We start from the raw sequence: 17,087 nt of genomic DNA on the forward strand, positions 1-17,087 counted from the left end.
CTGATTGCTGAAGACCTGAATCTGACAACCACAAAACAAATTCTGCTGACTACCAGTGAGCCTGGAAGAGAACCCCAGATCTCAGAGGAGACTGTAGCTCTAGTTGACATCTTAATCTTCATTTGAGCAGAGGACCCAGCTAAAACATGTTCAGATTCTTGAGCTACCAATGCTTTTGGATTACTAATATGTGTTGCTTTAACCTTGCTAAATTGGAGGTTATTCTGCAGAGATACAAAATGAATATGTAAATCAGTATAAATTAAAAATGCCCTAGAAAAGATAAAGTCTTGTGAATTTCAGAATGAAAAAACACCCAATCATAAAATTCACTAGACTTACAGTCAGGCACTCTGGAGTCACTAAATAGCTATATGACCTTTGGCAAGTTATTCAACCTCTATATCTCTAGTTTCTCCACCTAGAAAATGGTGATAACACACAGAGTTTTTGAGGGTTCAGCAAGAGATGTCTAATGTCACATGTCTAATTCTAAACCCAGCTCCTGTCAAATAGTAAGCTCTCCATAAAGTACTATGATTTCTACTGTTACTGCTATAATTATTATCACCAGCATTATCAATGTGATTATAGCAAACATGTCTTGGTCATCCACTACACATCTGATGCCTAGCCCATGCTGAAAAGTATGAATGGATGAATATATGAGTGAACTCTGGAAGGGCTCCATGGAAACTGCAGATGACTGTGAATTTGACAGCAATATGTTTTAATCATTTATTCATTGAAACAAAATTATTTAGCCTTTCTGAATCATTTTCATCACAGTGCCCAGGGCAAATACTACTCAGGGAGAACTGTCAGTGCTTGAGATGAAACACACATGGCACTGGAATTAGAGACTAGGCTGAGACAGGAAGCTTAAGAAAGCCTGTGATGGTTTGTGAAGACTCTGCAACAACTGAGTCATGGTTTTAATGGGCACAGGAAACCATGAAACACAGGCCCCTGCCACGTCTCTTCTGCAAGCCCTAAGGTGCTGCTCCCTAAAGTCTCTGTGTTACTTGAAAAGCTGATGCCTGAAGGTCAGGCTTCTCAGCATGAATTTAGGGGTGACTGTGATCCTTCCGAGGGACCAGGGAAGCTGGACAACACTCCCTTGCCCTCACCCTAGCCCAGTCCAAGTCATCTGGATTTCCTTGGAAGGAGATTGTACATGTGTCTGGTGCCCCAGCTTGTGCAGCTGCTATCTGAGCAATGAACCCTCAGTCTCCCGGCTCTGTGAACAAGACTTACATTCAGGAGGCCCACAGGACTGGAGCAAACAAAGAAGTTCTCAACAGTCTAAACAGCACTCTTGCACAGCTATACACCTGGGCCTAGTGTAGACAAAACTGGGGAGGAGAATGCAAAAATGATCATCACCCTAGATGGGGCCTAACTGCATACCTTCCCTACTGTGGCCTGAGGGTTCAGCATCCAATCAGGCTGCATCAAGGTACTAAATGCAATCCCCTCTTTGGAACACTGCTGGGTCTTGGCACACACTCAACTACCAGGAGCCACTAGGAACAAAGAAGTGAGTTTGGACAACACAAAGTATAAGGGACAGCTTGGAGCACAGGCTGGGTTAACTGATAAGGTCCATCTTTCACCCAAGTCTACTCTGTCAAGACTGGGAGAGGTGGTTGTGCATATTTATCTAATGCACAGAAACTGACATGAAAGTCAAGGAAACTGAAGAAACAGGAATATGTTTCAAACATGATAAAGAGATAAAACTCTAGACAAAGAACCCAGCAAAACAGAGGTTAAGTGATGTATCTGATAGCAAGCTCAAAGTAATGCTCATAAGGATGCTCACTGAAGTCAGAAGAACATGCATAAGCCAAGTGAGAATTTCAACAAAGAGAATATTTTAAAAGTACCAAACAAATCAAGAACCAAAGAATATAATAATTAAACCAAAATAAGTCAGCAGAAGGGTTTAATAGCAGACTAGATCAAACAGATTAAAAAAAGGAGTGAAGTATAAGATGGGGCAACGGAATTTATATGAGGGGCAAATAGAAAAAATAAGTGAATATCGCCTTATGGAACACAATAAAGTGGACCAATATACACACTATAGGGGTCCCAGAAGGAAAAGAGAGAGAGAAAGGAGCAGAAAGCTTATTCAAGGAAATAATGTTTGAAAACTTTAACCTGGGGAAAGAAACTGGTATCTAGAGGAAACTCAGAATTCCAAGTAAAATGAATTCAAGGAAACTCACACGTAGACACATTGTAATTAGACTGACAAAAATTAAAGAAAAGGAGAGAATATTAAGAGTAACGAGAAAAAAAGCCTGTTACATACAAGGGAAACACCTCCCCCTCCCCCCGCAATAAGACTATCAGCAGATAAAGGTAAGAGGTAACAAGTACTGGTAAGCATGTGGAGATAAAGGAATTCTTGTGCACTGTTGGTGGAAATGAAAACTAGTACAGTCACTATGGAAATAATATGGAGGCTCCTCTAAAAATTAAAAATACAACCACCATATGATCCAGCAATCCCACCTCTGGATCTACATCCAAGGGAGTGAAAACAGGACCTCAAGAAGATATCTGCACTCTCATGTTTCCTGCAGCATTATTCAGAATAGCGAAGATATGGAAACAACCTAAGAGCACTGACAGATGAATAAAGAAAGCGATATATATACATATATGTATACACACATACACACATATATGTGCACACATATGTACATATACAAACATATATCATATATAAATATATATACACACATATATATGTATATATATCAGTTTCTTTATTCATTCATCTGTCAATGGACATATATATTATATATATTTAAATATATTTAACATTAATAAATTAAATATATTATATATATTTAAATATTCAGCCATGAGAAAGAAGAAAATCTTAGCATTTGTAACAACATGGTCCTTGGGGGCATTAATACTAAGTGAAATAAGTCAGAGAAAGACAATACTGCACATATCATCTATATGTAGGATCTGAAATAGTCAAACTCAGAGAATGGTGGTTGCCAGGGGCTGGGGTGTAGGGGACATAAGGAGATGTTGGTCAAAGAGTACAAACTTCTATCTATAAGATGAATAAATTCTGAGGCTCCAAAATACTTCATGATGATTATACTTAATAATACTGTATTACATACTTCAAAAGTATGTATCATATATTCACATAATACTTGCTAAAAACAGTAAATCTTAAATATTCTCATCCCAAAAAAGAAATAGTAAATATGTGATGTGACAGAAATGTAAGTGAATGCTATGGTGGCAATCATTTTACAGTATATATATTTATCAAATCAACACATTGTATACCTTAAATTTACACAATGCTTTATGTCAAATATATAACAAAAAAGCTGAAAAAATAAAATAGAATTCACTGCAGTGATGTAACAAAACTCTGATCATGGCTGAGGGGTGGCAACCATTATGTGTATCTCCAAAAAATGCTTTTTTATCCTAGTGCAAAGAGTTTTAACTCAAGAAAAATAACACTTCTGTTTTTTGAGTGAAATTCTACAGGAGGAAATGTTCCCACGGTGTTTATTATTAAAAGTACAAGAATTCGAGGTATTTATTAATATAACAAAAACAATGGCTATAACCACATAAACAACATGATTCCTAATAGATTGAATGTTTATTTCCTACTATTCTCCAGGTCTTAAAATTCCCACTCAGGAAAACTAAAATTATATACACAAACAGCATTCGTAACAAAACCATCCTTTAATAGGACCTATTTATTGATTATTTCTTCTCAAACAATTCACTCCCACTCTCCACCATTCTTGGTTCTGGATTATCTCTGGCAATATTCTATTGAAAGAAACTAAGGCTGGGAAAATCTAAGAAATGCTGATAATGGAGAGTGCAGGGAAAATTTTAGACAACTTCTACTCTACAGTTTAGATGGATTATCTATTTTAGGAGACACAGAGAAGAAGAGTAAATAGTAATTAACCTCTTAAAATATACAGATCCAATACAGATCTGAAACTCTAAGACCCATAATTAACTGGGAATTTAAAAATTAAGTATGGTTATAAGTCATGGCAAAATAACTCAGAAGTTTAAACATCTATTATTACTACATCTAAACCTACTCCAAGAGGTAGCTTGTAACCTGTACAACATGTTACAGAAATATGCTTCCATAAATTTTAGGTCTTCAGGTTAAGAATTTTATTCATATTCTACTTACACATCAATCTCAAATAAGAATGTAAGACCAATGTGACTTTCCAATTTTTGGATCTCCATGATGTCTGTTATTTCAAAAATCAGAAATGCAAAGTTGTTTATTACATTTTCTAACTATTTCAAATGATGAAAGAAACTATAAAGCAGAATTAGTAGGACAAGAACCCATGACGCGTTTTTAAAAATTAAGAATCAAACGTAGTTAAAAGAGGTCTCTACTCAGTGGGAATATGTGGCTGGCCTTGCCATAATTGTTTAGTAAGAACAACTTTAAAAATTAATTTTGTAGGAGGGGAACTGTCTACATCAAAGGTTATAAGTTCCTCAGAAATCAAGAAGGTATTATTGATTCATTTTCAATCATTTAAAAAACATTGACGGAACACCTCTTTTTTGTTTGATACTGTAATGGGCACTGGGGATGCAGCCATGTCCAAGCCAAGCTTCTGCCCACATAAAGCCTCATTTTACTAGGAGTGCTGATAATAGATTAAGTTATGTAATATGGGAAAATACACCAGATCTGAGTTTGAGTTGTGAAGGGTGACCGGGAAGGAGCTGAAAAGGAAAACAGTAGTTGGGCAAGACCCGCCCAAGGAGATATTAAACAATCTTACTGATCAGTCAACTAAATGAGCACGTGATTTAATTTTGAGTGTAATTTAAAATGATTCTACAGGGGTTCCTGGGTGACTCAGTGGTTGAGTGTCTGCCTAGCAATCCCAGGGTCTGGGATTGAGTCCTATATCTGGCTCCCCGCAAGGAGCCTGCTTCTCCCTCTGCCTATGTCTCTGCCTCTTTCTCTGTGTCTCTCATGAATAAATAAATACAATATTTAAAAAATTAATAAATTAATAAGTAAAAAATAAAATGATTCTACAAAATTATTTTGCCAAACTGGTTAAGGTAAATCTTGCAGTACTAGACCTATTAATGTTAGTTGGCAATAATCAACAACAATGTGACAGGTTGTCAGACCAGAGGATAAAACTGATTTTAAACTAACTTTTTATAAATCATAGAGTAAACCAGAGATTTAAGAATAAAATAAAAGTGGGTCCCTTGGGGGGTGCAGTCTATTGAGCGAGCTTTCAAGTTTTGGTTTCAGCTCAGGTCATGATCTCAGGGTTGCAAGATTGAGCTCCATGTTCAGTGCAAAGTCTGCTTAAGTTTCTCCCCAACTGCCAGTCCCCGCCTCCCCCTCAATCTCTCTCTATATATCTAAAATAAATAAATAGTTTTTTGAAAAGAAGAATATAGAAGTACAATTCAACTCTATTAATATACATTTTATTAGAGCAGAAGTTTTTGTCTGTTTGGGTCACTACTATGTCCCCAGTGCTTAGAACCATGCCCAGCAAGCAGGGGTTCCATATTAGTTGAATATTTATTGAATGAACACAACACACACACAAAAACCTGAATATCCCATATTTATAAAAAGCACCAAGGATAAGGCAAAAAAAAAAAAAAAAAAGTACAGGAAACCATCCCTTCCATCCCTGTATAAGTAACAGCTTCTCCAATCAGGAGAAGCTGAGCCATTTATAAAACATGGCAGAACACAGTAAGAATAGTTCTTTGCAAGCACAGTGAGAAAGGAAGAGAGAGGGAACAAAGAAGAGCCATGGATTGATTCCAATGAGGAAAAGAGGAATGACTTTGAGAAGGAAGTAATGTTTCTGTAGGCTGTGGAACTGGAAAAGTTTGGAGGAATGACAAAGGCTACATCAAAGACACTTGTTGACCAAGCAATTTTGACTTTAACAGGAATTACACACAAAACAACAGATGTTTCAAAGCACAGAGAAAAGAAAGAGCAGCTCCCACCCAAGAAGGAGCCAGTAGTCGGCTATGAGTGAAGAGACCATCGGATAAGCAGACGGGGAGAATGTGCCATGGAGGCCTTCAGGGCCACCTGTGTCACCCGAGATTGAGGTTGAGAACTCTAACCTAGAGACGCTCCTGGTTCTCTCACGAGTCTACCAAGGCAGAATAAGTTCTCAACTCAATGTGGTATCACATACATATTTAAGACATGTTCCTCACAAAGCATATTTCAGAACACATGCTACTTTGTCCACTGAAGGAGGACAGGTGAATCTTTGACATGAACAGAACCAATCTGTTTTGCAATGAAGCTACAACACACAGTCTAGAAAAATCATTTCTAAGTGATAACTCAACATATTGAGGTTTCCAACATTTTGTACCCTAAAGACTGCCAAATGTTCCTGTGGTTTCCTTATGCCCCACATCACCCTTCCACCAGTAAAAAACTTTCCAAAGTTTGTCACCAAATTTGGGAAATCCTATCTGCAAGAATTAAAACTGCAATTCATCAATGGCTTATACATACTATAAACAGATAAATATATCTGATATTTATTCAGTGCAAATACTGAATAAAGCTCTATATAAACCCAGAAGAAAAATACCCATTTGGAAATGATGGAACATTTTCTTTCTCTGGGCCTCATCCTCCTTAGCGGTGAGGCAGGGGCCATTTCTGGTGTTCTTGAACATACACCCAGCTAAGTGAGTCACCCGTTCCATGAAACTTTCCACCTGTGGCTAAAAGAAGGCTCTGACCCATTCCTTCTGCTTTCATTAGTAATACAGCTGCATGATTTTGCTTTCCATTCCAGATAACAATGTTCTCTACATATTTTTTTTTAATTTTTATTTATTTATGATAGTCACACAGAGAGAGAGAGAGAGGCAGAGACATAGGCAGAGGGAGAAGCAGGCTCCATGCAGGGAGCCCGACGTGGGACTCGATCCAGGGTCTCCAGGATCACGCCCTGGGCTGCAGGCAGCACTAAACCGCTGCGCCACAGGGGCTGCCCTGTTCTCTACATATTTGAAGAAAGTTCTGATGCTTAAGTTTAGCTAAATGACAGATGTGCAAAATAACCTTTTTTTAAACAAACCATGGCTACAATAAAATGGATCAAAAAAAAAAAAAAAAACCCACCCCAAAAAGCAAAGAAAGACACCTGCTTTAAGGAGGTCTATCTTGGTCAAATCCAGAGAAAGTGTACAAGAGAGCTTCTTCAGAAAAAAAAAAAAAAACAAGCAAAGCAGAACAAAACAGGTCTGAAAACTTTATCCTACTAAAAAGCCAGGGCTTTCAAGGTCAAGGAGGGCAGCCTATGGGAATAAATGTTTTGACCATAGCATATGATCCATGTTTCTCGGTGACTTCCATATTTGGAATTTCAAAATCATGGGTTGGAAGACTTCAAAAACAAAAGAATTACAAAATCCTGCCAGTGTATGAAATAATGTCCTATCAGAGATGTTTTTACTGAGAAACTGACTAAGCTTTAAGGTTCCTCCTTGCAAGGTTCTGGGAGAGGCCCTAGCAATGTGGTTACCATATCATATGTTTTAGTAAATTTTGCAAAAGATACTGTGAATGCAATCAACTAAGACCACTGCCTCCTTCCATTCTTTATATGCTCCATCAGGCCCTCCTCGTGGTAGGTGATGATGGAGTGTGTGGAGGAGGTACTGCAAGTCCTGCTAAGGAAAGCTGAGTTTAGTTTGCATTTAATGGGCTACATTTATACAGTCCATGACCATGTCCTTGTATAGGCAATTTGATACTGTCTTAGTGTACGAATGGCTTCCAGAAACATCCTACTACCTCCCGTGCTGATTCCCCATGCCCCTGTTGTCAGGACATGGAATTGTAAAGGTAAAGATTCTGTTAGAGACCAGAGTAGGTCCTCTGGAGCCTGCTACCAGAAGAACAGAAGTAGTGGAGGAGGAGCAAGGTTTGAAATGTATGTAGTCAGTGACTATGGAAAAACCTTTCAAATACTCTAGCGCAGGGGATCCCTGGGTGGCGTAGCACTTTGGCACCTGCCTTTGGCCGGGGATGTAATCCTGGAGACCTGGGATCGAGTCCCATATCGGGCTCCCTGCATGGAGCCTGCTTCTCCCTCTGCCTGTGTCTCTGCCTCTCTCTCTCTCTGTGTCTATCCTGAATAAATAAATAAAATCTTTAAAAAAATAAAATAAAAATAAATAAATCCTCTAGCTCATATATAAAAGACACTTGAAGATTTGCGACAATCTCAGGAAAACACTGGAATCACTAGTAACAGGTTGTGATGCTGAGAGAAACTTTTCCAAACTACTAACAAAAGAAAGGAAAAAACTGATTAGCCATTCTAGAAGAAAGCTTGCATGAATTTTATATTCTCATTACAGAAAATGAAATGACAACAGTCATGGTCATATGAAGAAATAGTCCAAGAGTACATGGTCAAAAAATACAGAAGAGCATTATAAAGCAATGTCAGCCATAATTTAATATTAAATATTATATAATATTAAATATTATATATATACAATATGTATACATATATATATAAACTTTTCTAGTTTTTGGATCTCAGTGGTACTTATTAGCATTTTTTGTATGTAATCTGCTGTTATTCATTCTTCTCATTCTAACTATATTTGCACTGTCATACCTGAATTTCTATTTTCCCATTTCCCAAAAGTTGTATAAGATTAAACCCATACAAAACTTAGATGATTCCTTGCCCTCGGGTCAATTCATGGTCCATCTCTCTCGATGACTTCATATGAAAAAATCTGACAGGTAATTTAAAGAAAAAATTTTAATTCCTACATAGATGTAGAGGAGTGTGAGACGGAGAGTTTGGCACCTTTCTGATGCTCTCTGTTCCATGACAGATCAGTAAGGAACACTCTGGGAAGAGAGCATCATTTCTGAACCTGGGGTTGGGGGTCTGTCTCCAGGTGGTGCTGGTCTGGTGTGGCCATGCTGGGGGCCAGGGAGGACGAAGCCACAGCACACACCTGTCTCCATCAGTTTCCATGACTGCTACAACAAACTACCCCGAGCCTTAAGTTAATATAGGTTTATTATCTCACAGTTGTAGAGGTTAGAAGTGCAAAATGAGCCTCACTGGGCTAAGATCAGGGTGTTGCTGAGTTACATTCTTTAGGAGACTGTGGAGGAACCTCTTCCAACTCCTGGATGCCGCCTAGGTTCCCTGGGTCCTGGTCCCCTTCCTGCAACTTGGACGTGAGGCTGGATTCCCCCTATGCTGTCATGTCTCTGGTTCTCACCCTTCTGACTCCTCCTCCACTGCTGAGGACCCATATAATCACACTGGGGCCATCAGGTTCTCCAGAAAAATCTCCCTCTGTCTCAAAGACAGCCGATTAGCAACCTTAATTCCAAACCAGCTTAATACCTCCCAAAGCAGTGTATTTAAATTCTAGGAAGCAGTATTTGTGAGAAGTGAAAGATTTCCGTTTTAATCTAAAAAAACAATTGATGATACAAAGTTACAGCACACATCACCATCTTTTGTAATCTCCTGCTGCTTTTCATTAAAAACAGAACTCTGAATCTAAATAGATTAGATTTTAAAGGACAAATAGGATGTTTAATTGGACCATCAACAATGCAGACCCATCATTCTTTTCTCCAGGCACCTACAACACCCGTTTTAATGCAGGTGACAATGTGAATAAATATTACGGGATACAGGATACATATTTGGAATTTTAATTTAGTGAAGCAATTTTCACTAAATGAAATGTTTTTAAAACATCTGTATCTGGTGTGAGTACATTTCACAGTTCTCTGAAGAAAAGTGTATAGTTTATCTAGAATTACAGAAACTGAGAGTTAGAAAGAGTATGTCAGAGATCATTTGGTCTAGTGCTACTCAAACCACCTGTGCTGAAGGACAGCTTTGTTTAATTTTTTAAAGTTCAATCTGTCTTTGACTAATGATTTTGTAAAACACAAATAAAATGAATTATTAGAAAATAAAATAAGAAAAAGGAAAAATTTAAGTTTGATTAATTATAAATTCAGCAGATGTAAAATTCTGGCAAATCATGTATAATCTGTATACATACTTTCAATTTCTGTACTTATCTCACAATACATGAGTGGATTCATTGGTCATTACTGGTTCCCAAACCACACTTGGAGTGGCTCTGATAAAGTCTTCTTAGTTTATAGAAATGCAATGTGAGAATCATGATAACTTCTAGTTTTCTTGAGCACTAGTTATGTACCAAGCATTGCTCTAGATTCATCACATCATCTATTTTATTTAATCTTCAAAAAATCCTTTTTGACAGACTATACACTCATTTTACACTTGAAAAAGCTGATGTACATAAATATGACACATCTGAAAACATAGTTCCAAACCCAGGGACAGCTAAGTATCTTTCTCCTGGTCCTACCTAATACTTGAAACACAATCTTCCTTAAATTCTTGTTCCTTTCTTCAGCAAATCAAAAACTCATGAAATGAAATGTGTGTCCTTCATTTCCATTTTTAGAATGCCAATGTTGGAATTTTTACAGCTTGCAATTGTACCTTGATCTTGCTGATTTTGTGTGTATAAGCAGACATGGAACAAAATATTAGATGGAGAAAAACCTGATAGGAAAATGAAGAACTATTAGTTGAAGCCTAGGTACGTAATGACAACAGTTGTTGACACAGAACCCTGGATCTCCTACACACTATACACAGCTGTGTTTACATTTTTTCCCTACTAATGTTAATCCTAACAAATTAAAACACTGGGGAGTTTAGGGAGTTTTGTTATTTTTTCTCTTTTTTCTAAAGAATGTTTTCCTGGGAACTTCCCATAGTAGTGAGTATCTTACCTTATTAAATATGGTATCCTACTTGGGAAATAATTCACTATTTCTTCCAAAAAACCAGAAACATAAACAAATACAGACATAAAACAAGTAAAATATTAGCAGCATTGCATTTTTAAAACTTTTGACCATAAAAGTGATTACTTGATCCCTGTGAAGTCATGCCCAGATTTAAATGATCAGCCCAGGTGCTCTAGTACAAGGCGCTCTTTCTCTTCTGTAAAATGGCCTTTAATAAAGAAAGAAAACTTTACATTCTACTTCTTTGTCTGAATATGAAAAGCAAACAGGGCACCGGGGCAATTATCTAGACAATTCAAGTAAAAAGTTCTTGAAATGTCTAGTCAATTGCCTCAAACCACTGCTTTATTGGCCTGTGAAGAAGAAAACTAGCATTGCTTAGTGAATGTTAAATAAGGAGTACAAGCATCTATTATTAATAAGCATTCTATCAATTTTTAAACCTAGTAAACTATGAGTCAATAATATCCTGAAGCCATGAATTCAACTAATTAAATATGTTTAAAGTGGCATTCATTTGTCTTTATTTTGAATTCATGAATTCAAAGGAAAAATAAATAACTTGTTAGCAAAGGTCGCAATTTTAATGCAGACTCTGAAAGATTTTTCAAATGCCCTTTGTTTTGTACACACCTGTATGCCTGTGTGATCTCGTCCTTCCTAGGGTTTTGGTATTTCTCTAATATGACTGTTCCTTCTCTTCTGTTTTAGTATCTACTGTGGTCTTTGGGTGCTGACTCCAGACAAGCAAGAAAAGTTGATAAAAATCAATTAAAAATTTGCCTCTAATTAGCAAAGGCCCCACAAGCACACACTTCTCAAGTCCTTCTATAGCTAATCACTGTACCAGGCTTTGTGGTCTTTTCCCCTCTTTGTGTGGATAAGACCAACCCAATGCAGCAAGGCTTAGTTCGGAGGTTGATCACCAAGAGTCACTGATGGTCTGTCTCCTCTATATCAAGCTCCTTACTGGGTAAACAATGGTGAAAAGGTTGTCCTTAACTCATGGAATTGACAGTTTTGTTTGTTTGATTGATTTCTAAGAAGCAACTACAATTCTGGAAGGGGTTAAGAGTCTCCTATAAAGACGGTCAATGCAAGACAGAGGTCTCCTGCAGAAGGAAGTGTGCATGAAAGATCTAAGTCAGAAATGAAGAGGGGATATTCATGGAGTTGGAAGCCCTCATCAGAAATTGGTATGAAGGTACCAAAGAACATAGCCTGGAGCTGGATGCTGCAGGACCCACTGTCCTGCAAGTCACATGTCATAGGGGCACAGACAAAATGGTTGAATAGGGATGGAGATAGAAACTAGGGAAGCCATTAAGGAGGAGAAACAGAGCTTAAAGTTATACAAGATACAGAGAAGGAAGAATCCAGCAGGGCTCTCAAGTATCTGGCTCTAGTAGTTAAATGGGAGGGCTGCTCAATAAGATATAAAAACATAGGAGAAAGAATGTATTTGACAGTAAAAAAAAAATGATTGCTTTTTTGTCATGTGGAATTGATATAACATGGTAACATTTCCATAGTATTGGCAAAATATGCAAGAAGAGATGCCCAGTGAACAGTTAGATATAAAAGTTGGGCCAAGGAAGAACACCTATGAATCAGCAGCAAACATGGCAACTACTGGGATGAGCATGAATGAGATCACTCCTAAGGAAACTGAAGAGTGGGGAGAGAACAGGACTCAAACAGAATCCTGGATGACACTGACATTGCACGTATCAAACCTTTCTCAAGTGGACCATACCAGGCTCCAAATTCTGCGTGCACCAGGCATGTTGTTTGTAGGTTTGAGCCAACCAACATCCTCCCCGTCCTTCTCTCCTCCCATCTCAGCAACAGAGACCCTCTGTGCCAGTCCATCTCCTCCAGCACAAACACAGCAAGTATAAAGGGCAAAGAACAAAATAAATACCAAAATATGTAAAGAACTCTCAGAACGGAGGAAAGGGTCATTTTGCACATTCATCTGTTAAGTCAATGTAACATGTGGACATTTCTAGGAGGCAGATTCCACTTTAAGGCATGAAAGAACTTTCTGACTACAGCTGTGAAGGGGCTGTCTGGTACAGTGGTGAGTCACCTTCACCAGAAGCCCTATAACAACATCACAGGGGAGATGTCTGTGAGAAGAAGACCAGCAGACAATTTGTAAGGCCCTCATCCTTGCTATGGATAATTATTATAAATGCTTATGCCCATTAAATCAGCTCTGTTCATTCGCATTCATTTGTTTCTCATTCATTCAGAATAGACACATAAAATTCATTTTATCAAAGTGGCTAGAAAAAGTTTAGATGACTTTTACCAGTTTATAGTGGAGCAAAGTTTTGAAAAGCAAATGTAAGTGTTTTAATGATGATTGAATCTTTCTCTGTATTGGTACCAGTCCAAACCATACCCTTCCCCAAAAGCCCTATGAAAATGAAACTTCCCTTCCCCAGAAAAGCTGCACTCTACATTTGGGCTTTTTTGTTCACATAAACTGTTTAAGAATTTAAAATAAAGGATCTTAAAGAATCCAGATGAATCAGTAATTTTTTATACATCTTCAAGTAGCAATGTTTTTAAACAATCACCTAACTAGCATCTCTTTTATTTTTTATTTTATTTTTTTATAAATTTTTTATTGGTGTTCAATTTGCCAACATATAGAATAACACCCAGTGCTCATCCCATCAAGTAGCATCTCTTTTAAATCAGATAAGTCAGAAATGCTAATTTTTAGACTTATCATTGCCTTTTACTATTAAAATTGCTACAACAAAGAAGTTCTCCAATAATGCTCATCTTCATTACCAGGTTCTTTGTCTTGACTGAACAATTCCAGCTTCATCTATGGGCAGCTCTGCTCAGTTTCAGGAAGAATCAGAAGTTGCAGGTAGTAATGGGGGAGAACGATAGCTATAAACATGGTGGGTGAGCTAGGAGCCTCAGGGATGGTCAGAAAACATGCTTCTTTCACAGAATGACTTAGAAGTCAAGAAGCATGTGATCCGGAGTCTGCATTTCCTGCTTAGCAGATATTTGACCTTGGCCAAGTTAATTAACCTCTCTAAATTTCCTTATCTGATAATAGGGCCCAAAATATACCTCATGATAGAGGTATAAATTTTCAGAACTAAGGTGAATAAGGCCGCATGAAATTATCCCACATGAAATGTTTCCTGCTTATACATTTTGAAAAATATCCCACTCTTACGAACGTTAAAAATGCAAGTGTGTGTTATTATATTATTGCATATTTATCAATGTCTCTTTTCATGAGAGCATGAAGAATTCTCATATTTCATTTGCAAAAATATAAAGCTGCCTATAATTCTTTGAGCAATTGGACGGCATGAGTACTCCCCATGCTGAAGTGATGTTGTTAGTAAAGTTGTTCATACTATGACTAAGAGTGACAAGGTGCAGGGTGTTCATTTCAGGACCCAGAATAACAGTGGCACCATCACACAGAGCAGATGTTCATAATCTCATACACATCATATGATGAAGACCAAAACTCAAACTCTGAGGCCACAGCAGCAGAGAGTGACCAAGGTATGCTCACTATAGTGGTGGGGGTTCAGGGGAGAATCCATTCCCACCACTCCTGGTGGTTCCTTCCATGTGGCGAAAGCTCCGTGAACATGTCCCTAGTCTCTCACCACATCCTCACTTATTCTTCAAGAATAATAACCGGGTTGACACATAGTGAGTTTGGAATGAAAATCGGAAGACGCATAATCCTCACTGTCCTGCCTTAATTCTGTGCAGTAGGACATTGGGAAGTCCTCTCCCAGCCCAACAGTCCTGGGATCTAAGGCTGGGATTCCATCAAGCAGTTAGAAGATGCACACTTAAAATGACATTCTCCAATCCCACTTTTCCTAGAATCATCTGCCCCGTCCTCTTGCTTACTTCACAGTGGTTTCAAAAACCAGGTGGGGAAGGCACATACTACTCATCAGGTCTCTTTAAACTCAAACAAGTCCAATGTTATTCAGTTGATTTCTAAGGAGAAAAACAGCTTTGGTTGAGCACCTACTATGTGCCAGGCATTATGCTAAACATGGAAGAAATAATTAAAATGTAATGCCTGTGCTTTAGAGGATTAAGGTCTGGTAAGAGAGGGACACAGACATGGCATGGCAACGTGGCAAGTGCTCTACATGTGATACTCACATCAATCACGTGTGCAAATCCCAGCTGACAGAGGCTGTGAGAGAAGCTCATGCACAGGGTCAGAGACAACTCTAGCCCTCGTCCCCCCTGCCCCCCTCCCCCTGCAGCAACACATGCTACCATGCAATGAAAGGAGCAGTGATATCTATGAAAGAACTCTAACTCTGAAGATGATTTGCAAACTCTAGTACCCCTGGAGTAAAGACTACATGAATTCTCCGACTGCACAGGAAGCCAATGAGAGTGCCACAGCAGTAGAGCTTCAACTCTGCTCCCCGTGGGCTTGGTGATGGTGCTCAGGGTGGGGGCGATTGTTACAGACCATCAGTAGCCCTGGGCCTCTAGCAGCACGCACCCCAGGCCCACCACCACACTTGCTCAGCTTTTTCCCATTTTCTGTGATTTCATGAAGTAGTTCCTCTGAAAATGAAAACGGCTGAAGAATGTCAAGCATTTCCATGTGAGATAAGAGGTGGCAGGTGTGGAGTTTGGGGCAGGAGGTGGAAACTAGACAAGGCGGCCTGCTGTCCTGTGGGTGAGGGCCGTTCAATCTCTCTGCATGCTAGAACTGCCTGGGCATCTCTGGAACACATGATGCTTGGACCCCACCCTCCAGCCTCCCAACACCTCCAGGTTTTGACCTCCCCCATGTGTGGGGTGTGTGGTCTACACCGCTGCACGTGAGAAGCGGAGGAGAGGGTAGGAGATGTGGGACTGTGTCCTAGGGATAAGCCCTGGTCTAGGTTGATCACACCTCGGTAGTGGTTGTGACATCCTGAGTACAGGGGAGAGAGAGAGATAAATGGTGGTCTACAAATAAATGGATTAATCTATCAAAAAGTGCTGCAGAATGTAATTTAAAAATTTGTGTGCACCCCAGTATCATGCGATGGTCCCTTCAGCATCTACCCTCCCTCGAATGAACAAAGCCTGATTCATGGTTTGCTTCTCCCTTAGCTGGCCAGTGGTGTTGGGACCGTGTGATTTCTGAGTGATTTCCTGCAGAGACAATAACCACCATCCCAGGAATTCTCAAGCACCCAAGCGCAGCTCTAACCCAGAGAGCAGATACCCTTCTTCTTGGTACATGTCCACTAAACACCGGTGGTACCCTCCACTCACCATGGCAACCAAAACACCCTCGTGTTTCTAAACACCTCGAGGGCAGTACTGACACCTGCAGTTGATACCCACTGGGTATGTGAAAAGGCTGGCACAAATGCATGACTCCATGCGCAATAATGTGTTTCTTTTTTCTTTTGTAAGCCTGCCATAAAGAATAAATAAGAGTCATTTACTACAAAAAAAGTGCTGATTCAGAAGGGGCAGTATAGAATTGTTTTGCAATGAGAAAAATGTGTTTTGCAATTTTGGCTTAAGAAATCTAATTTATTGAACTATAAAATGAGAGCAAAAATCATATGTGCTTGGGAGGTTTCCAGTGAGGATCAAATGAGATACTGCACACAGATAAGGTGCACGAAGCTCTTGGCATTTTGCCAGCACGCTGAGATATGCTCAATGAATGCTGCTGATTGTTCCTTTTACTGTTGCTAGTACAGTTCCTCATGATTCTTAACTATAATACTGCATTCAGAAATTATCCTCAAGGTGTCCTAGAAATGCAACGTCTGAACATCCCATGATTCGGCAGTCTCCAAATAAATGCTGTGGCCACCCACGTTTTACCACTAACACCACAAATGTTCTGCAGGTATATCTTGAAAGTTCTGGAATAAACTGGAAATGTGCATGAATCTTAAAAACATAAAAGATACAGCCAATGGCAAGGGACCGGGTGGACCACACGCAGAGAGCATCTCCAATCTGAGTTCCCAATTTTTCCAACAATGAAGGTCTCTCTGTGCCTGCCAGTTTCTTTTGTTGCTGTTGTTTTTTCCTTTCTCCTTTAGCAACATCAAAAAAGATTCTTGTTTTTCAAACCTTCCCAGGTAGCACTGCCTGGTGGTGATGTGGGTACCCTTGGGAG

General features: G+C 39.0%; 1 protein-coding gene across 2 annotated transcripts in view; it reads right to left on the reverse strand.

The window, feature by feature from the left end:
• Window positions 1-17,087, reverse strand: part of PDGFD (platelet derived growth factor D) — a 229,311-nt gene that overhangs the window by 176,409 nt on the left and 35,815 nt on the right. The gene's annotated exons all lie outside the window — the stretch shown is intronic.

The sequence above is a fragment of the Canis lupus genome, chromosome 3 (assembly GCF_048164855.1).
Source record: "Canis lupus baileyi chromosome 3, mCanLup2.hap1, whole genome shotgun sequence".
Lineage (NCBI taxonomy): Eukaryota > Metazoa > Chordata > Mammalia > Carnivora > Canidae > Canis > Canis lupus.